Source organism: Ambystoma mexicanum, chromosome 3p (assembly GCF_040938575.1).
Source record: "Ambystoma mexicanum isolate Mex_15411 chromosome 3p, UKY_AmexF1_1, whole genome shotgun sequence".
Lineage (NCBI taxonomy): Eukaryota > Metazoa > Chordata > Amphibia > Caudata > Ambystomatidae > Ambystoma > Ambystoma mexicanum.
Window position 1 is genome coordinate 1,079,480,313 of NC_090925.1, and position 21,830 is coordinate 1,079,502,142.

The window sequence follows — 21,830 nt, forward strand, 5'->3', positions numbered from 1 at the left end:
AACATCAGAATGCGCGCCCCTCCCCACCCCACCCCCGACTGGCACACGCCACTCCCAAACTACAACCCTGTTGTGTGACAAAACAAACCCCTCCTCAATATCAATAAATAATTGCTATATAAATGAAGCTGGTTTCATTACATTGTAATTCAAGTACTTTACAGAAGTATTCTAATGTGAAAATACAGCTGTTGCTGCACAAGTAAATGTTTTTTCTGTCACCTGCTCTTAGGAAAGGCCTTGCCTGAATGCAGTTTCAAACTGTCTGTACTGGCACACTGTGGTTGAACAGCCTTTCTGGGTCTGAGAGCTCACTCACTGATCTGGCCCTGTGTTGCAGGTGTTCTGTTCGTACCACCTCACTTGTATTTCGCAAGGGGCAATTCTAGACTAACCATATTAATTATTTTCTGATAGTAGGTTATCATTCCAAGGTGGACAGTCTGGTACACTCTTATTGTACTGTTTCAAAATAGCTCTCTGAGAGTGGGAAAGGGGACAAATAGCACCAATGAGGATTCCTGTATGCTTTGCATTAAATCACAGAGCATTTCAGGACTATAACAGTGATGAGAGATCTATACATTTGATAAACAAGTCTGTGATAAAAGGATTAAATGTGTGAATCTCTAAATTCATAACTGATGCATGGCTTGGTGCTTATATCACGGTTCACAATATTCACCCTAACATTAAAATGTTTGTAACCATGAACCATACACGCTCATTTGGACAGTTTACATTTTTGGATGAGAGTATAAAATGACTGCAACATCAGCAACTCAAATGGGGTACAAGGGCTCTTTTGCTTCGTGTTTTTGAAGACTTTTAGAAGAAGGGCTGGGTCTCAGTATGGGCATGCCCAATCCCAATACAGGAACATCTTTAGGGAATTATATATACAGATAGGCCAGGATACCGCACAACAGAGACCCAATAAACAATGCAAAGAAAGGCTACATATAAAGGATTGTACCTCTTTCTAACTTTAGCCTGACCAGTAATAAGCTAATGAAGCGTTTTAAACAAAACCGGCTTCTGATGCATGGTAAAGGGTCCACAGTTCCTCAGCCATTATGATGTCATCAATGATATTCGTGATGTCATCTTTGATGTCCTGGATGTTAGTGTTAGCAATGCACGGTGGTGGCACGAGTTATGGTTGCTTAGCTTACCATAACTGGTGAATTTCAGGGATTTTTGATTTTACTTGTAACCATAATGTCCCCTTAACAAAGTTTTTTTTACTGAATTGCATAGGTTTTTAGTAGTGCAACTTAACCATAACGTCCCTTTAACAAAGTTTTTTTATTACTGAATATATATATATATATATATATATAGTTTTGGTGTGTCAAATAAAGAGATATGAAAATAAAGAAAATAGTTTAAAACTTTTTCGGTGTGGCACGTTAATTCTATTTGAAGAATGCATAGGTTTGGTAAGCCAACTGATACTTGTGCTGGCCTGGTGAATGAAAATGCCCCATGTTCTTAACACCTACTGTGTAAAAACAATGGCTTGTTAAGTGAGCCATCACTTATTAATTGCCAAACTTAAAAGTCTATCAGCACAAAGAATGGGGGGCACGGGGTGTGTGACGCCAGAGCATCACTCATGCTGCGTTTGGAATATGCATTCCCTGGTTTGCATATTCCAAATGTCTCCTGTCATCCACAAGTCTGCAGAGAGCAGCCAGCCGAACATCTCAGAGGAGAGCCCACCGGCACAGCAGCAGCTCAGAAGCAGCTTTCTGGGTGAGCGCCTTACTGCGCCCTCCTCCTGAGCTATTTAGCTCTGCGCCCGGGCCATCACCCGGGCCAAGAAATGGGGCTGGATGCAGTGCGTAGCTCTGGCTACTTCCATAATCTCCCACTATCAAAGTAAGAGGGGGCGGGCATCTGGAAGCTAAAATCCCATCACCCCTGCACTCCTTGACTCCACGGCCCCCCTCAGTCCCGCAGAGCGACCTGGGAGACTGTCATGGCTTTAGAAGTATGGGGCCACTGTGCTCCTATTCCACAGCCATGCATATTCAGTCATGCAGACCACCAAACAAATTCCCTCTGGGTCAGCGACCTGTGAATCTATCATTTAGAAAAGCCCAAACTACTGGGTTTGCCACTGCTTATTAGTTTTGGCACATTGAGGTGGAGCTTCAGCGCCAGCAATAAACGAACCAAAATGAATCTGTGCAAAAATGAGGATTGGCAGATCAGACCCAGAAATAGAACGTGTTTGGCTGCACTGCCTTGTGCATCAGTTAGCAGCGGTTTCATGGTCAGGCGGTGAGTGTATACTTTGGTCAGGTCAATTTCCAGGCGGTGAGTGTATACTTTGGTCAGGTCAATTTCCAACCACAGGCAAGCGAGGTGGGACGAGATTAGCACGTGTTGTATTCACATGTGTGGGTTCAGTGAAATCAATACAGGGGCCCGCAGAAATATTTTGACGGCTACGGGATCGTTGGCACTCCAATTAGGTGGTCATGTTTTGGAGCGGTCATTGTGGGTGTGGAGCCTCACTTGAGGTGGCCTGTCTGGGTGATATGATATGGCATTTATAATGCGCCTATACACAGTGTTTCACGTTTCATATATCTGCCTACCCCCTGATTGCAGCGAGCCTGGATATTCTTTTCAAACATAAATTAAACATTCCATAAAGAGCACCAATACTATAAGGCAGCAGACATACGACACATGCTTTTTAGTGGTATAAAAGTAGTTTGAAAGGTTTGGTTCAGTTCCCGTCACTAATCGTACGGAAGCGCAACAGACCTGGGCATGTGGATTACCATGATCAACTAATGTCATGGCATGTAGCAGACTTTCTCCCTAAACCAGACTAGCCCAATCTTTCCTGCCAGAATGAATCCTTGCCACTGGCTACTACATGGAGAGACAGCCTGCCTGTTTTGTAAACCTGGTTGGCCAAGTTGGGCTTGTGAATGGCGCGACCGCAGATTTATTGACCTTTCAGCAACACCCTGCCAGCCCAGCAATCTCCAGATTCCCCTTTGCCAAGCCCTTCTCTTGGACTATGTGTAATCCTGCACGTTCCTGTGATCAGTGGGTCTTGGCCAGGACAACCGGGACATGTCAGATAGGAATAGCACCTGAACGCATTACAGGAGCGTGCTAAGGCGCAATCATACCTAGAGTTAGTCTATTCTGGAAGTGCTCTACATTTAATAAATGCTGGTGATGGACAACCCAACATGCCCGAAGATAATGAGGCATTGCTCAATTATCCTCCTCTCCCCTGAGAGTGATTAGGGCAAAGGTCCCTAAGCCTCTCTGCCGCCAGACCCAATGCATGGAAGAACTGCAGTGGGTCTGAGTAGATTCATGTTTACTGAGGACTCTCTGGTATGTCAGACAAAACATGCCGCCGCCTCCTATCCTCCATCCCGCCTTCCATGTTAGACTGCACGAGGCAGATGAGATTGAAGCACCTTTCAAGCAGACCATCCCTGTCCTTTTCTTTGTTCTGCTTCGCCCTCCCACCTTTGTACGCCCCCCCCCAACACAAGCGAGATCAATTTGACCTCCCCCCTCCTGACATTTCATATTGATTTTCTGAGTCCTCCTGAAAGCCCTGGGTTCGCTCAGTCGAAGTTGGCCAGATGCGCGCTGCTCAAATCCGACAGTTCATCAAAGTTCCAGATGAAGAGTCGCAGTGACTTTTGTGGATGGGTTCTTGGGGACTGATATTTAATAACATCAGTGGTAAATCAGAATGCAAACGGCATCCCCCTGGGGACAGACCTTTGGCGCAGGGTCGATGGCTCGTCCGCCTCTCGATCGTCCATTAAGACCCAATGAAGTATTACGACAGTCAAGTTGTTAGATATCGTGTGGCTTGCGGTGGCCTGCAAGACAAGACGTGGCCTCAGACGAGTTCCCGAAACATCGTTGCTTACCTGCCTCAGAACCATAAGGACACCTGTCACTGTTTGGCCCAACAGGTGGTGTTCCAAAAATCCAGACTAAGAATTGAATGGCCTTGGGTGGTGAAATTAGGTCACGGCCTTCTCTTTATGTGTTGTCAAATATATGTAGACAATGCCAGTGGAAGCCCCTTGCCCACGTGAAGTTTCTCCAGAGAATGGTGGGGACACTTTAGAGATAATGTGTCCACCTAAACGTGTGTGTGTCTTGGCGGAGTCTAGTATTTTACAAAGCACATTATATTCGTGAAGTTTTGTGGTTGTAAATAATGATGTTTTTAAAGTACTGCAACATCCGATAGAAACAAAAATGTTAAATGCACTTAAGCCAAAGGGACAATCCTGAATTCTATGCTACGGTATCCACGTCCATTGCGTACTCCTGGGGATAACACTCTGTAACCGAAAAGAATGGCTGGTCCAAGGCACGGGGAACTGTTGTATTCGCACAGGCCCAACTCTCGCGGTGGCCTTGCAGCCTGCATGTGATAGGCCGCTTGGTAAACACCGCTACCCCAGCAAAGCTAGCAAGTCCACAAACTGGGGGCTCTCAAATACTGTTTTGGCATTCTTTGTTATCAGCAGAACATTTTAATCGGAAGCTCGTTTTAGCAGTGATCAATTTAGTAGCCATTTTCTCTGACAGGAGCACAATGTGTATTAATGGTTGAGTGAAAATAACTGATGGGTGCTTGTGTCTGAAAGCCCACACAAAGCTCCAGTAGCTTCCAAAATATGTGCCTTCATGCAAGATAATTTCTCAGAATCACAAAATCACGTTTTAACTGTCCCCTTAGTTTTCAGTGTGTGCTTATTTAACACACTGAAATTGTGTTTTTTTGTGAACTTAATATGTTCTTCACATCAAATACAATAACATACTGCATTTCAGTGAAACAATTTCTACACCCAAGCAGCCTAGTTGTACATTAGTACCCGGCCAGGGTTAGTCACAGGGGTGTTGCTATGTTTGGAAAAGATCTGTGGCTATGCTAATGTCAGGACTTTCGGGACTCGGAGATAGCTAGCCTATTTGTTGTAGCCCCTGAGCATCTACAACCAAAAGACCCGGCTATAGCCCCCTCACCCACCCCCACCAGCAACGCCTCCTGTCAGTCAGTTTGCAACAAGCAATCTGACTGGCCCTCGCCAGGTGCTTACCTGTCCGACCAGGCACCAGTCACACTGGTCACCGCTGCGTCACTCGATGTTCCGGCCGCCATGGAAAGGGAGAATGGACTGCCACATGTAGTCCTTCTCTTGTTCCATGGTGGCCATCTTTGTTTTCTTTTCTTTCTCTCTTTTTAATGGCCGCCATGGAAAGGGAGAAAGGACTATTTGTAGTCCCTTCTCCCGTTCCATCGCGGCCATCTTGATTGTTTACTTTTTTAGATGACTGCCATGGAAAGGGACAAAGGACTACATATCCCGTTCCATGGTGGCCATCTTTTTTTCTTCTTTTTCCAGTTGTGGAACGCCATAGTGTTTCACATCTGAGAAAAGACAATATTAGTACCCCTGTCTAATGGGCCAGGGTACTAATAGGAATAAGCCCCTCCCTGGGGGTCATTACCATTTCTGGTGATTGCCCGGGGCCTGCGTTAAGGCCCTTGCTTCGCTTGGCCCTGTAACAATGGGCCCTGGGGAATTACCTGGAGAGATGACCCCCAACTCAGGGCTTATTGCTTAAGTCTATTTAGTTGTGTGTCTTTTAAGTATTGAAGGCAAATGTTCAAACCCCAGAAGACATCATGGTTTCACATTTCTTTGCATTCTGTTATTTGTAGGCTTGAAGATGGGTAAAACAAAGATACAATCAGACACTTTCTGCTTAACTTGTTTTATACAGATTTATATATTTGTCATGTTGACTTGGTATTTGTGTACTTTCCAAGTCATGTATTTAAGACAGAATATCATTGAATTGCAAACATTAACACATATTTCTATCAACTGTGGTCAAGTCCCTAAATTGGAGACTGAGCTCAAATCCCAGTTTCACCCCACAATTAAGTGTGGTATCCAGGGAAAATCATTGTATTTCACTGTTTCATCTGCCAGCATTATAGGTCTTTAGGAGTGAATCACAATACATTATGTTGAAAATAAGCTCTCTCGTGGTATTGCTCAATATTTAATAATGACAACAGTGACCATTAACTAACCATTGGTCCTCATTACAAGTTTGGCGGTAGCCTTGCCAGTAAAACCGGCAGGGTGCTGCCAAACTTGTGAAATTTTCCGGCGCCCGTGAATGGGCAATTACCGGGTCATTACGGCCCTACTGGACCCGGTAATTACCCATTTGTGGGTGCCGGAATGAAATGCTCCCCTTTCCCATTTGAGCCCAGTAGGGCTCAATGGGAATGGGGAGGTCGGATGCACCGGCACCATTCAGAATGGTGCCCATGCATCCGACATGCTCTGCTTGCGGGTGCCGGTACACCCGCCAGGTCAGACCTGGCAGGCGGGAAGGCAGCCATGAGCAGAACTCGTAGTTTGCCGGTGTGGTAAGTAACAACAGTACCGGCAAGCTTACTGGTACCATTGTTACCGGACGGGTAAACTTATAATGACTCCACTATCACATCAAATTCCAGGACAACCGCGCAGCCACTAATTAAAGCATAAATACCGGACCACATTGTTACCTTACAACTCCAAGTACACAGCAAGTCAAACCAACTCCTTTGTGACAATCAGGGTTCAGAGTGGTTAGAAGCACAGAATTCACCCTACTAAATATCTTGCCTTTGGGCCCACTTGGCCTGTGTTGTCTCACAGGCCTGTACTTATTGTATGGGATGTGACCCTCTTCCATCGAGTGGTCACTGCCTGGCACTTACCTGTTGCCTTTTCAACTGGCTCTCTGGCACTTCTCCCCTCTGCGGAACCTCGAGCACTTATCCTTTCCCCTCTCTTTCTTTGCACTTGCAAGATACAAATGTTCACAAGGCCTAGTAGGACTACTTGTACATTTTTGCTCATCCCTGTTATCATATTTAATTGTCTTGCTGTTCCTTTGTTCCCTTCACTTGCCCTGTGGGCGCTTTGAAACACAATTTCTTGCTGTATAAGCGCAGAAGCGTTGCTGGGGGGGATTAAGGGAGCTATAGCCCCTGGTCTTTTGGTTTTAGCCCCAGATAGAATCTCAGGAGCTATAACCAAAAGGCTACCTAGCCCCCAGGCCCAACAGTTCCGGCATTAGCATAGCCCCTGGTCTTTTCCAGACCTGGCAACACCCCTGTATAAGTGCCATACAAATGCCCAATAAATAAATAATTCTCTCCCTTGACAACAGCCAACCCAATGCACTGATCGTATTTGATGTCTGTGTGGCAGACGACTCAATAGACACCACGCGCTCCTACTTAGACGTGCAATGGTATTAATGGCAAGGCCTTAACATGGCTCAAATCCTTCCTGGGAGACCAGTCTGCCCAGGTTTTTGGGGGAGTTTCACTTCGAGTCCTCACTAGCTCAGCCCTGTCCACGTCTCCTATTTAGTGCGCACATGACGCCGCTTATCTTCCTTGATGTTCAACTAATGTTTTCCTTGGAGAAGAATGCCATTGTGTTCATCTTGGCCATCGGATGTGGGGCCGCAAATTTTGCCTTCATGGCCATAACACTGAGATTCTAGTATGAGGGATGACACAGACTCCGCTCTCCTTCCTTCTCCGCTCCCATCCCCATCATTAGGGATTCCCCCAAATTCTGCAGGGGATGTAAGGAATTCGGGCATCACATCTGACTCTAGACTTTCATTCATCCCTCCAACTGGGAACATATCAAATGCTGCCACTGAAGTACTCGATTTAGTCAATCTACATCACAAGACCATATGAGTGTGCGGGAAAAACTGGTCTATAGTAACAGCCTCTATGCAGACCTCCCCAAAAAGTCGATTGAAGACCTCAGAGTTCCCAAATAGAGCATTAACGCTGAGTTTTGATCTGAAAAGCCAAGACTATGATACCATATTGATCTGGAAAGCCTGCATTGGCTCACTTTTAAACAGAGAATTGCCTGATGTATTCTGCATGAAGCTATGCGGGGTAAATGCCCAACCTACAAAGTGGAGGCGTTGGACCACACACACAGGCGCACAAGATCACTTAACAAGACTTTGGAAGACTACTTCACGAGGGCCCGCCAGAGTGACAGCCGTGCTGGAGACTCCTCTCAGGAATTGGTGCAGAACTTGGAACATCCGAGAGACAAACCCATTCTTAAAGCTGTTGAAACCCCTCTTGTTCACCCAAACTTTCAGACATGGACATTGACCTGCATGCTTGTTCAGAGGCGTAGCCAGGATTGTCTAACAAATGGGGCCTGAGGATAATGTATATGGCCCACCGTAATGACATTAACCTCTGTAAATGCCCGCAGAGTGCTCTGTGCTTGTTTATTTGGCATGTGTTCTTGTACCTTATGGTGTAATACAATCAAGATTGTCATTGAATGCTATCCGGGCTGCCGAGCCCCTTTCACGCAGCCACCTCTCCTTCCCTCCTAGGAAGTGCTGTGCACCAACACTACGCAGATATGTATGCATTTCACATCACACAGTTATTTGTCTCGTGGCTTACACGTGGCAACTTCTTGTAATGCGCTTTTCCATGATGTCAGCGGGCACATGGAGGCCAATCCTTATGATGGTATTTCCTGTGATGCCGCTTCCATTGATGCCAGTACATATGCCCATTAGCCACCCCTGCATGTCCTTCACAGCGCAGTGCCCCACTAATCCTAGAACTGGCGTTGCCAAGACACGAACCTAATGGCCACCCACGCTGGCAGAGCAGGTAAAGGACGTGTGAGTAGTCCGGTTTATGGGGTGCGGAAGGTGCATATCAGGCCCCCGCCCCTGCTGCTCCTGGTCCAGGAGTTATATGAACGGCGTACCTGCCCGCCACTCCTGACATGTGCTGCCGGTACTCTTGGCGCACCGTAGCATCACAGCCATCTCTGCCTGCGGCACGGAGCGGATAATGGGAAATGCTAGGACAATAAATTGTGTCTCTCTATATCTAAGTTATGGATGATCAATTCCATGCATAGAGAGCAAAAACAGATGCGGGGGAGGGCAGGCGCGTTTCCCCGGCAGGCACTCCGGACTCTGGTCTGCAGATTGGAAATCACGCCAGTCCTGAACGATTATGCAGATATCGTGTAGAATTTGGCTAATACATGCGTGCCTTCAGATCTATTCTAATGCAGTGTCCCGTTCAATCGCTCTCGCCTACTGCACAGGGGCCTTGGCAATGCTCGCCTGATGGCTGCTGGTCGGATGGATATTCTCCCAGTAGATGTTTACGCTGACTTCCCCCTTCTGCAGTGTGTCCTGGAAAACACATAAAACAAAATAGCCCATTTTTGCTATTGTGTAGATCAGAAAAGTGAAGGCACACAACAAATATGTTTACAATGTGGATATAAAATAGTACTTCCTGGTGTATTCTTGAAGGGTCTCAAGCAGAAGAATCGACCATCACCAAAGCACCAGCTCCTGCTTTTGCCGGAGTTTCACATGATTGCAACACGCGAAGGGTTGGTGTGACTGTTCTAATACATCGGATTTGTTTCTTTCAAATTACTTAAGTGTTGGTAAAACGTCCTGGAGTTCTTAATAGGAGAAATAAACATTGGTTTCTGTCGCTTACCAAATATACCACCGTAACTGGTTTATCAGACTAGTACGTCAAATTGACCAGTTTTCCAATTCCTTTCCGAAGTGTGGTGCAGAGTGACTCTCTGCATGTCACTCCTTGCATCCGTAATGGTGATAACCCGTTCTTTCTTACATTTGAGGCGGTGTCCACAGGTACCATGAACCCACAGCCGGTGGTTGCGGCAGGCAAAAGGCAGCTTCTTTGGAGTCAGTTAGACTGCCAGGGCACAGATCCCCATCCTAGCGGCGAATCGGCGGAGGACGTCTCACTTTTTTTGAGACTCTAGTATCCCTGTACAACTCTAAAGCTGGGGGCAGTGTCGGTACATAGTCACTCCCCAGAGCCACGGCTGTTTCCTTGGACTCATCCGCGGCGGGGGGGGGAAAGGAGCACAGCTTGCTCATCATTCTGATGGTAGTGATTGTCCTAAGAAAGGGGGACCCCACCATAGCCCAGACAATGTTGCAACAGGAGGAAGTGCAGGCCCATGTACCAAAATACAAAGAGAAAAGTTATTAGTTCAGTTGCAAAAAAAACTCTAAATCTGCATCGCCCCAAGTTTTCAACTCATTGTTGCTTAGGTGAAGTTCCATAGGGACCCCCCTGTGCATGGTGAGATGTAGGAGCAGTGTGTGTGTAAGAGTATGAAGGGTGGAAGACCCCTTCTCTCCCGCTCCGCCTGCCCGTGAGTGAGGTATCGTACAAACCAATAATAAAACCATACCTGAGTTGCAAATAAAAAAGGGCCAGAGTTGTAATAACCATTACCCGTAAACTCAGAGATTGGTGCAGCCATCCCAAAATGAAGACTCACTGGAGACAAGATTCTCGGACAGGTGAGTCGCGGACTTCTGTTGGATTGGATTGGAGAAATTGCTCAAGAGAGCACTGCTAGCCTGTTTGGCCTTTCCTGCTTCATTTGACTCCTTAGACAACACCCAACTAGAGAAACCCAGATTGCTGCTTGCTTCTCGCTTGTCCGACCAGTAGCAACGGGTGACCGTGGAAACCCTGTGGCACTGGAACTGCAATGTTCTAAATGGCTGGCTTCCCCCTAACGCTGCTCAACAGCTTCACATGCAGAACCCTCGACTAGGCCAATGGACCTCTCTTCCAGCCAAAACATCTCGCTCTGACCAAACTAAATGGTACACTGGGCATGCAGGTGCACCCGCCCCACTCCCCCACAATGGAGGTGTAAGACCCCCTGCACAGGATTCTCTAAACAAATTTGGGTTCTGTTTCTACAACACTGTCTTCCTCGCCAATCACGCTGACTCATGCAACAGTGCCGGGCCCACCCCGCTCCGTGCCTTTCTATAATCAGCCGGCCCCTTTTACTCGAATCTATGTTGCCACACGTTTTGCACAGGTCATTGATGTTTTTCCAGTGTTTCTCCTGTCCTCTGGCGTCTCGGAAGCAACACGGTGACCATTTCCACTTACCAGGGGCGTTGCTAGGGGGGGGCTAAGGGGGCTATAGCCCCTGATTTTTTGGTTGTAGCCCCGGATAGAATCTCAGGAGCTACAGCCAAAAGACTTGCTAGCCCCCAGTCCCAACAGTTTCGACATCAGCGTAGCCCCAGGTCTTTTCCAGACCTGGCAACTCCCCTGCCACTTACCCTTCAAAAGAACCTCAACATCTCCCAACAGAACTTTCGAAAAGCTCTGCTCGTTTCTGTGCCCCACACCTGTACTTGCATGGGCCACCTCTCAATGTTTTAAGATCACGAGAACTCTATGATTTTGCCATTAGCACAGACCTTTCATGTGTACTCAATCCGTGTCCCTCCAATGTCCTGTTGACATATAGCACTGCGGCCTCCTGTTAGATTGGGAGGCAGGTTTTGTATAGGCGCTATACCCGAGCCTGAAGGCGGCACTCTTTAATAATGGCGGCTGTGGTTCAATTTATGGAGACCTTTGAACGCTGAAAGTGTCATTGCTTCTCGGGATTTTAGTCAAGCTCTAGTCCGACCTTGGTTTGGGTCGATTATTCCGGTTGAGAAATATCCTTGGAAGGTAACACAGTTGGAATTTGTGTTGTGGGCAGCGTTTATTACCTGCAGCACATGACATCCCTGTGCCTTCCACGGCAGGGATTGTTTTCCCAGTGCAAATAATACAACTTGACAAGAACAAATTCAAAATTGCATTTTGCTGGAAGACCCTCCTAGGGGAGACCCGCCGGCTCACCTAATATCTAGGTAATTTTGAGCCGCCGATATTGCCTCTTTAGTCTTCACGAAGATTGTCTTCTTCGCCCCTCCCCCCACGTTCCCGTCTCCGCCTTTGCAGCCCTGCCATCAAACCGCCTGTACCTGCGCAGACACCCTGCGCTCCCAAGGCGGGCTTTCTGGCTGCGCTGAGAGGCGACCTTTGACCAACATGCTACTCCGTGTCAAAACCAACCAAGTGATTGGCCGTTATTAGGTGATGATGGGGGTATCGTCGTGAAGTCGGTTGCCATGACTCCCCGAGAGCTGGGCATTGCATGGGCCTGCCAAGCAAGGGACGTTACACGCCCGCCTGTCACAATGCGATACGTTGTGTGGCAGATAACGTCACAACGTTTAAATAAAGAGTGACATGTGAAATTGTCCACTGACACAACGTGTGTTCAAGGGCTGTTTGTAATCACCTGGAGGGTCTCCTCTGGGGACATGGTAACCCCGCAGCTCTCTGCATGAATGGCATGTTCCTGTGACGCCGCCCTCCCATCAGACCCATCCCCATTATTTTCCTCATTGTATTGCTGTGATGTAGCCATTACTATAGTGTGGACCTGGCTTCAAGAATCGCAGTATCTCTTTACAGAGAACCTAGGTGGGCGTCACATACACGATTACAGAGGATTGTGTGTAACAGTGCACACCTGCTACATAGCACTGCCCTTACAAAACAGTGGGTTCATTTGCGTGGGGTGAGGGGCGGACCCAGGGGGAATCGTTTACAGAACGAGGAAACGGAGAGAGAATCTGGACGGAAGAGCCAAGGTGCAGGATCCAAAGGCAGAATCATGTTGTGAATCTGGGGTCAAGCCAGGCTCCGTGGGCAGGGACTGAGTGGGTGTCCCTGGGTGAGTGGTGCCATCTCGCGAGAGCACAAAGACGACGGGAACTACAGCAAGGGATGTGGGGACTTGAAAGCGCGCCGAGGAGAGCAGTTATCTCCAGACGTGCCTCCGGAAGATCGGTGCTGCGGCCTCCCGGCACTACGAGACCTGGGCCCCAACATCAAGAGACACTTAAATTAGTTGCTGCAATGCATCTATTGCCCAATCTATATAAGGAATGTTCCAACTGCAAAAGGTTGGGCCACATTGCGGTTACAGGGCCACATTGCGGTTACATGCAAGTGGTGCAATAAGAAAGTGACTTCTGTCCGTCTGGAGGAGAAAGTGAGCGGGAATACTTTGTCAGAGGAAGAAGGAAAACCAGCCATAATAATGGTCAACAGCTCAAGAGCCAGGCAGGAAGAACCACAATGGCGTTATCAAGGTGGACGGTAATGAAACCGTGAAATGAGAGTGATGGCTGACTCAGGGTCAGATCTTTTTTATTTTTATTGTTAATTTATAATGCGCTTAATACCTGCATTGTGGTTTTGAAGCACAGGATCGGGATTCAAACCTCTATGGCGCTGCGTTGTCTTGCTTCCAAGACAAACGCGCTGCCCCAGGGCTACTCTTCCTTCCCTCTGACTAAATTACCCATCCGTTTTTTTTAAATAAACTTTATTGTGCATTTGGTTAAATAAAACCTTAAGGACATTTACATGAGATAAAAATAATGATTTACAAATACAAAGTTTGACACTTTAAAACATTATAAATATATTCATATATTAACAATTCAAATTCATAATGTACTTAATCCAATGCTCATAAAACTGTTCAAAACTAATTATCGTCATCCATTCGCTCACGGCTATAATGTTAGCACCAACTTCCATACACGGAAAGCGGCAGCTGTAATTACCAGCAAGGTGGCTCTTTATAAGGTGCCCCAAAAAGGATCAGTTCTGATTCCCTCAATTTGCTTCACAAATTTACCATAGTTCGTTATGTATAGATTCACGAGGGCTAGACACATTGTCAATATATGTCGCTCCGTTTCGATTTCCTTGCCATATAAACAACATAATCTTTGTTCGGCTGGGATGTTGTGCCATACTCCCTGATATTCCCTGGTAGGCAATAGGTTGAGGCCAAGATATATTATGGATCTCCTTAACTCCAAATCACAGGGCTGTGTGCGATAGTTAAGCATCACATTGTGCTTGAAGCCCTGCGTTGAGTACAGACTGTATTGTTTCTTCTTTCTGAGCTTGTCCAGACTGTGGATTCTATCTTAGTCTTTAACTTTAGTTTTTAAAACTTGCTCAATATCGGGTAATGAGATGGCAGTAATCAGTGGTATATTAAGCCGTGTAAGAAGAACATTTGCAGGGTATGTCAATTCACTGAGAAATAATATGTCCCTATGGTCTGAGGTGCTGGTGCCCAGTATATTGCAAAGCTTATTCATATCCCCTCTCGGCGCAATTCATTTGAAGTATAAGATGGTGCACTGGACGAGCCAAATGGAGAAAATGGAGGAAACGCCAAATTCCATTTGTAATGCCTCAACTGGGACCGAGGGCGGGAGATTCATAGTGGAACGCAATATCTTTGCTTCAAATCCATCAAGCCATTTCACCAGATGCCCAGAAAAGGCTTGTAAGACAAAGTATTGACGGGATGAGATTTGTACGATACAAAATGAATAGGCCCTCTAAGTTATCGCCTACTTTTTGCAGCTAACATGGCACTTAATAGCCAACCATTTCTTCCAAATCGTGTTGTTTTCAAAGTTCTTTGTGAAAGAATGGGTGATTTTTAACTTCAACAGGCATCCCAGATATATACAAGTGTCTACTATTTCCAACGGTTCCAATCCTAACTTCCAAGTAAATCTTGGAGTTTTTGGCAGAGATCCCCCTAAGCATATAATTTTAGTTTTATTGGTGTTAATCACCAAATGATTATCTTGTGCAAAGTGGATTATGTCGTCAATGGTTTGGTGTAGGCCAATGTGGGTTTGGTCGAAGAGGATGATATCATCGGCTTAACCAAGCCATCAGATTGGGACACCATTCATCTTAAGAGGGTAATGTCTCACTGCTTCTAAATATATGGTCATGTAAGCTGTGTATAGATTGTATAGCAGGGGTAGGAATATGCATCCCTGCTTCAGGGCCATATTAGTTTCCACCAGCCCAGTTGTAATGCCATTTAGGCTGAGACGCAGTGTAACATTAGTGTTGGTATATAATGATTTTATGAAGTGTAACAAATGGGGATCAATGCTCCAGGATGTAAGCTTTGACCAAAGAAGTGGACATGATACCAGATCAACGGCTTTACTAAAGTCTATCAGACAACAATATATATTAGGGCTCGTTGTGAGGACTTCGACAATCTGCCCAGGGAGAATGCGCTCACCCGGGCTTTTTGATTTTTTGATAAATGAAAATGAATAATGGGAGATCAACCTCCAAGCACTGTGTGAGGCCATTCCGCACACATTCCATCTGCTTCCAGCACAAAATGCATAGTCACATGTACTCCGGGAAGACACAGCCTACAAGCACCATCTTCCCCTGTCATATTCAGCTGGAATGTGACAGCCCCGGGTACATCAAAACATCTCCAGAAGGGCGAAGGCACACCTTCCTCCAGCCATGAACAGCCTAATTTAAATATCAAAGGCTCCATGAATCTGCATTTCCTTTGTCCTCTGGCTGGTGACAGTGGATACTAATGAGAGATAATTGAAGCAACCCTGAAAGGGCTTGGTTGCCGGAATAAACATCACGAAAGGCAGGACTAATGCCCCTTTGGTATGCAGTGTGTCAACTTGAAACTAGTTCTGGCCTCTCTGCATGAAAAGCTGAGTCCAGCAGTTACTGCAGGTGTCCCTGCAGAGCAGACCCCTTTCAGAGGGACGAAGGATGTTATTTGGGAGATAAACAAAATAGAGAATCGTCAAGGCTGTTTCTGTCACACTCCCCACTTGTTCACTCTGTTTGTTGCCAGTACCATGGAAACATTTAATTTCTCTATAAAGGCATCTGTTTTATTTTTGCTACCAACATGTCTTGTGTTAATCTCACTGTTCAAACAACACAATTAGATACAAAACATTTATACACATTAATTCCGCCAAAATAGGACCAACACACAATATTTCATATATTAATAGCAACATATATTTTTTTAGACAAATGATCTAGACACTGATATTTTGCAGTGTCTTATTTCCAGTTCATTTCTTTTGTTGTGAAGGGCCTGCCTTAATGTAAAAAGTGCTGATGGTCACTGTATAGAAAGGTTGACACAGTGTGTTTTGGCCGTCTTGTCACCCACTCTGGTGTAAAAGGTAAGTGACCTTCATCAGGACGATAAATAATTAGTGGAGTATACAAACGAATGTGTGATGTGTCTGGATAGGTAGTGGCCCAATCCAATCTTCATCAAGGGGAAGAAAGGCAAAACCCAACCTACTAGGTTCAGTCTACTCTATGGATTTGGAGTGCCGCCAATCTTATATGAAGGCCCAAGTTCCACTGGTGACAAATTTCCCATGAACAATGAGGCTAGCGATACTGGTCTGCGTCGATGAACATAGAGCTGGACAATTATGCTGCGGTGTAGTGCCGTCCAATTTCGGGGTTGCTAAGTGGATATGTATATAGTTGCTCTTTTCGAAGCATAAAAGACATCAGTTACACAAGAGTTGTACTTTTTGTGTATAACAGCCATGCTCATCTGGTGGGTCCATCTGATGAGCAGCAGGCAGCAGTGGGGAGTTGGAACTGAAATGGCTTTCTTCCACCCAGATGTCAATGTTGGGTTCACCCAATCTTTTACCTCACAGATTCTGTTTACTGTAAATACACTGTGCCATCACCTGTTTGTAGTCATTTCACACATCATGTAAATGCATGACTCTGTTCACCTCTCTAATTACTCACCATACTCGCATATTTAGGTACAATAGTGCTCTCAAACGCCCATCCTACTGCCTCTTTAGCCATTGCAGGTTACTCACACCTGTTTTCAGAATCTTGGGGCATTTGGCCCAATTCCAGCACTCACTGCAACACTTAAGGGTTTGCCCTTCAAATGTTATCAATGTAGCCATTTTTTAAACTTTATAATCCTCTATCTTTTGGTGATAGATCCAAGTGCTTGAAGTATGGTTCACACAGTGCTTTAAGTGGGATGAGTAATTCAGGGTTGGCACTAAACAGGGGTGTGGCCTAAGTATAAGCAGCCTGGGGACCAGGTGGGAGGGAATTTTTAAAAGTAGTGGCGGGTGCACTACTAGCTTACTTTTTGGTGAACCTCCCTCCACTTTTGTTTCTTAATCAAAACCGCTGGCTAAAATGAAAGGGCTGTCTGTAGGGGCTGGGGCCTTTGTGACTAAAGCACATTTAGAGGTGAATGCATCAAAAGTTATGATAACAGTATGCCTGCCTCTCCTTTTTAAACAGAAGTGCAGACTCTTGCAGGCTGCACTTTCAGAAGAGATAATTGTCCCGGGAGGATAGCTCAGCGGCAACGTGCTTGCCTTGGAAACAAGACGACACGCAGCAACACAGGTTCGATCCCCGGGTCCGCGCTTAGAAACCTCTGGGTATTAAGCGCATTATAAATACGCAACTAAGACATATTCCGGTAACAGCGCCTCGATGCCCCTGGGCTGTGTGAACACTTTAAAAATGAAAATAAATAAATGATCTCTGTTGAGTGAAAGGACTGACTGCGGGGGTCAGCACCTCTAGGGCTAGTGGGGCCCTTGCTTGGGGACACTTTTTGGAGACTGCCGGGCCTTTGTCCTGGCTTGCCGAAACCCGCTTAAAGCCCTGAGTGCACAATTGTTTCAACTCTACCTGCAGTGGCATTACAGTTTAGGGGAAGGGGGTAGAGTTGAAACGTGAGCTCTTGAAGTAGTATTGTAATTGTGTCAGCTGACCAGGAACAAGAACTGCCTTGAAAGATTGACACCCCCTTCCACTGGACACCACTTCCTGCCCAGAGGAGCATAGATGGAGGTTGGGGAGAGGGACTACACAGATTCGTAGGTTAGTGCAGGACATGCATGGTGGATGAACAGAAGCAGGTCATACAGGTTGGAGACGGGAAATAAAGATTCTTCAGTACGAGTAACGCCAATCCCGGTGCCATCTTTACCTGCCCTCACTCAGCAGAACACAGCAGCTTGTTTTTTTTTTTTTAAAAAATGTATCGCAATTTCTGCATGTGTGCTGTTAGTTGTCTTGGTAAACACTCCGGAAGAGAGGAAGGCCTTTATTGCTCGTCTAAGTGCGCCACTTGTTAACGCCCCAACGAGCAGATACACGCATTTGACACTCTTCCCAGGCTAACCAGCTAGCCAAGATAATTATCTGTATTCTTTTTTTTTTTTAACAAGCTCCGGGTCAGCACAATTCCTGCTGGCTATTTAAAAAGCCTGGGCCTTCTTCCATTTGCAGGAACGTCAGCCACATGGTCACCGCAGGCCCCTTGCACTGCGATACAGAACTGTGGGGAGGTTGGCTGCACTGCGCCCCAAGACATGAATGGCGTCAATACGAACTAACGGCTTGGCTCGGTTTGGGCGCGGTGGTTGGCAGGCCCCGGACCCACCAGCTTCTATCATTTTGCACTGTCTGGCTGCTCCACTTTGTGGCGGGATCTATTCGTCAACAAGATTACACGCACCGAACAGTGACTGGTCTTTGGCCAAGTGCGTGATGAAGTGTGTTGGTGTGACAAGCTGGCCAAATTGAAGATAGCGAGCACGGACTACAGGTGAGTGGTCCAAATCGCCTTTATTGCCGCAACCCTGTTAGATGTGCCGGGCGCGGGCAGGGCACCAGATGGAAGAAACCCGAGGCCGGCACCCGCCACCCAGTCTCAGCTCCCCCAGTAACACTAACCATCTCCTCGTAACGTTTCCAAACAAGCACACGCAACGTTCCACTCTGGTCGGCATACTCAGCATGGCTGTCCAACACGAAGAGCGTTTCAGGGTGTGGCCTTTTTTTGTGTGGAGAAATCCGATTATTCTAAGGTCACGCTCAGCGCAATATGCTCACCTGAGGGACAGCCAATGCTGTGCCTCACAGGTTCAACACCCTAAATAAATCGCCAAATTATTATTATCGCAGCCCTTAAGTTTTTAGCGATGCTTGGGTGATCGCTTATGATGTAGTTTTAAAGCAAAATCTGTCCCGCAAGTGAAACATCGCTTATTTAACTCGCCTGATTGCTCACAGGAAACCAAAGACGCAGTCACGAGGAATGTCGCTCTGTCATTTGAGTTCTGCATGGGGCGCCGTCTCGAAATCTGCCGAATGGGCCCAATCTTTTATCATAAAACCATATGGAAATGGTGTCAGCGGGGAGGGGGGTGGGGCTGGAGGCTTGTGAAGGCCTCTCTGAGGAAGAGATACTGAGGGAAGGGGTTGCAGTTGAACCTCCCGAGCTGCCTCCTCAATTAGAGCAGTTCCCGGCCTCCTTCTGAGCATGTCGCTCAGCGCAACCCCCGCCTGCTGTGTTCCCGGGAGTAACAGCCGGATGGATACGGGACCCGCCTGACTCGCTGCCTCGGATCACCATGGTGACACAGCGCAGCAATTATAATTCAGATGTCTCTGCACCCTTCATTTTTTCTTGCGTGGGAGGGGAACTAAAAGCGGAGGATCTATATTGGGTGCAAAGAGAAGTTTTAGTATAGAACAAGTATTATATGTGCTCCTAGCACAGATTTGCAGTAAATGCTGCAGATAGCAGAGCAGCTGGGCGGGGGGAGGGGTGGAGGGGGTTGTGTGTGCGTGCATACATGCGCGCGCGCGCACACACCATGGAAATCGGTTCAGGATGGCTGTAACATAAAGATTCTTGGGAGATGCAGTCCTTCAGCTCAGGGTTATAGACAAAAAAACAGAAAACAAAAAGACATTCAGAAAGTTCCAGTCAGGAAGGTCTCCTGTTTAGGTCGCTCTAGTATTTAGCCTTTTTTCACTTTTTCTGGGGACGACAAGGCCTTTCTGTCTCTCAAGATTTAGGGTTTCCTCCCTTTGGGAAGTGTCCATACAGTCCTTTCCTTTCCTGGGGATCGCCTTCTCCCCCTCTGTGCTTTTACTGAGGGACGGGTGCCATGCTCGCCTTTCACACTCAGAGAGATCGTGCCCTGCTCCCTCTTTCTCTCTCTTCCACATTGCACACCCCTCTTCTGGATTCAAGGGGCTCTCCTCTTCTGTTGCACATCTCCTTTTCTGGGGTCAAAGTCACTCTCTCCTACTACTGCTCACGCTTACCTTCTCTTTGGTCCAGTGTATCTTTCATTTGCCCTCAATGTCCTCTCCTCTCCCACACCGGAGCCCACTCCTCTTCTGGGGTTCATGGGTTTTTCTCTACCTCACTGAAGCACTTCCCTCTTCTGGAGTTCAGGGAGTTTGAGCACACCCTTCTTCCAGGGTTCAGGGAGGGTGTTGCATTGCTATCTGGCAAGGATGTAAAAGTCCTGGCTTTTTTGATTTGCACTAAATAATAGAATTCTGCGGGTAATTCCAGCTCTGAAAGGGAAGTCTGCTAATCAGATTCCCCTTGCATAAACTCAATGCCAAAAGCATAGTGTGAATTTGTGCCCTGCTGCGTCAATATCAAGATGGATTTCAGAAGGCCAGCTTATTTTCTTGGAACAGGACAAGCCAGACTAATCAAGGTAGCATTGGCAGTGGTCAAGACTAGGTCACAGGAGGGGTGAGGGTGATCGAAAGCCCACAATGAGCATTCACGGTAAACAAAACCACAAATTACTCTGTCAGGTGTATATATAAAAAATACATATACATTTATTAAAGGCCTTTTAACTCAAACACAAAGTAAATCTTCAGCAGTATTAACAAAACTAACACAACACTAACTATAAAATATATATATCGTAACAGTGGCCTAAAAGAATATTACACAAGTAGAGATCCACAACCTGCAAAGAAAGGGGTCACAAGTGTGAATATATTTTAGGAAGTTCTTCAACAATTTAAACCCTAACAAATAGGCAGTCCAGTCCCTAAGAAGTGTGGAGCCTTGCGCTCAAAAGTACATTCAGTGCCGGAGCACTCGATCGTGTGGTTAAGTTCAAAACAGGTCTTCTTCAGGTGGTTGTACTGTCTCAGGAAGGTGGGTGAGGTGATAAAGAATAGCTTCTGACTATTCAACGAGGGTCTCCCCAAGAGGACAAGAAAGGTTAGAAGAACTGGGAATAGCTCGGTAGCACAGGCTACCTCGACAAAGGAAAGTGGCCCTCAGGGGACACTTGTGCGTAAAAGTCTATGGATACGTCACGGGCCACCGGTAAAGGATGCAAGTACTTACCGACCCTCGGTGCATTGCAGACCAAACTTCGACAGTCAAATACAGTTCATTCGCAGGTTCGAATCCTGCAGTTGCGTAGCTCTGCAGCTTTCAGGGGCTGAGGTCCCGAATTGATTCTGTGGCGGGACAGTGATATGATAGTTATATGATAGTTTATTCATATAGCACCTATACACAATGGGCCTCATTAAGACTGTTGTGGTAAGGCAACAATGCGGCGGTGGTGCTACCGGCCTGCAGACCAGGCGTGCAGAGTGCCACCCGCGATCAGACCAGGATGGTAGCAATGGTACCGTTATGAACGGTACCGCTGCTACCATCCTCCCCATTCCCATCTGAGCCTTATGGGGGCTCAAATGGGAATGGGGACGTACCGGCTCCGGGTCCCGCAAAAGGGAATTACCGGGCCATTCTGACCTTGGAGGGACTGGTAAGTCCCCTTTTGCGGGACACGGACCCAAGTTTGGGGGTAGCCATGCCCTTATTATGGGCATGGCTACCCCCAAACTCGTAATGAGGCCCAATGTGTTTCAAAGCGCTTCAAGGCAAGGGAGGGAACACAGGAAAATACAATTACATTCTTACAGGCCATGAACAGTAAGGATGTGAAATTAACTATCGTATTCGGCCTGATGACATTTCAGATACTGCAAGAGCTAAAACACAGATAAGGAAGAGAGGGGGAGAGTGGGAAGGAAATGGAAACAGACAGGCAACTTCTGTACTAGGACTGATGACATTTCTGGTAAAGCCGGAGAAAACAACAGGTGA

General features: G+C 46.6%; 1 protein-coding gene across 3 annotated transcripts in view; it reads left to right on the plus strand.

The window, feature by feature from the left end:
• PPP2R2B (protein phosphatase 2 regulatory subunit Bbeta) overlaps positions 1–21,830 on the plus strand; it is a 1,057,189-nt gene that overhangs the window by 1,025,402 nt on the left and 9,957 nt on the right. The window lies entirely within an intron of this gene.